Genomic DNA, 826 nt, shown 5'->3' on the forward strand with positions numbered 1-826 from the left:
TTCTTGAAGTGTTTTTTGGTTTCATTTACAGTGTAATCATTCAGTGCTAATAATTTACATTCACTCTCCACCCATTTGATTACAGAGATGGAAGCCTACCAGTTCCCAAAGAGTGAAGAGCAAATTGTAAGGCTGTCACCATCGAATATATCTCCCAATCGATGAATCTAAAAAGTGGATACATTTTAGTTTGTAGAAAAGTGTATTACAAAACTAATTTTCTTCGACTACTGTGACCCAATCGATGTTGTTTATTTGGTCCATTTTACTGATCAAAAATAACTAAACAACAACACAAGAGTGACAGTGACTGAAGTCTTTTTGAAAATGATTCAGTCACGGCTTCTGCCATTGTTTTCCAAAGGACAAGCAGATGTTTTTCTTTTTTTTTTTTTTTCTTTTTTTTTTTTTATTACTTTGATTAACCTCCTGGGACCTGGCATCCACATGTGGACATGACGTTTTGGGTTGTCATGACTACAATGTTAAATTTTGGACTACAAGGGCCTGGCGTCCACTTACGAAGACGTTACATCATGTAAAAAGAGTATTCTTTGTTTTTACACTCATCAGGTCCCAATTAGCCTAAATATCAAAGAGAAAATAAAAATAAAATAAAAATGCATGCCTTGCAAGAGTTCAGGTCTTAGGAGGTTAAATACAAACAATACGCACTGTGCTTTCATGAAGGATGACAATGGTTCGAGAAAAATTACTTTTCGAGAGGCTGAAATCAGAAAATGTGGACAATTTTAAGTTAAACAATGGCTCTAAAACATGACTCCATTCTTAAAATACTTTACGATGAGTTTGATAATCAATTTGT

The sequence above is a fragment of the Hippocampus comes genome, unplaced genomic scaffold, assembly GCF_001891065.2.
Source record: "Hippocampus comes isolate QL1 unplaced genomic scaffold, H_comes_QL1_v1.1 scaffold112, whole genome shotgun sequence".
Taxonomy (NCBI): domain Eukaryota; kingdom Metazoa; phylum Chordata; class Actinopteri; order Syngnathiformes; family Syngnathidae; genus Hippocampus; species Hippocampus comes.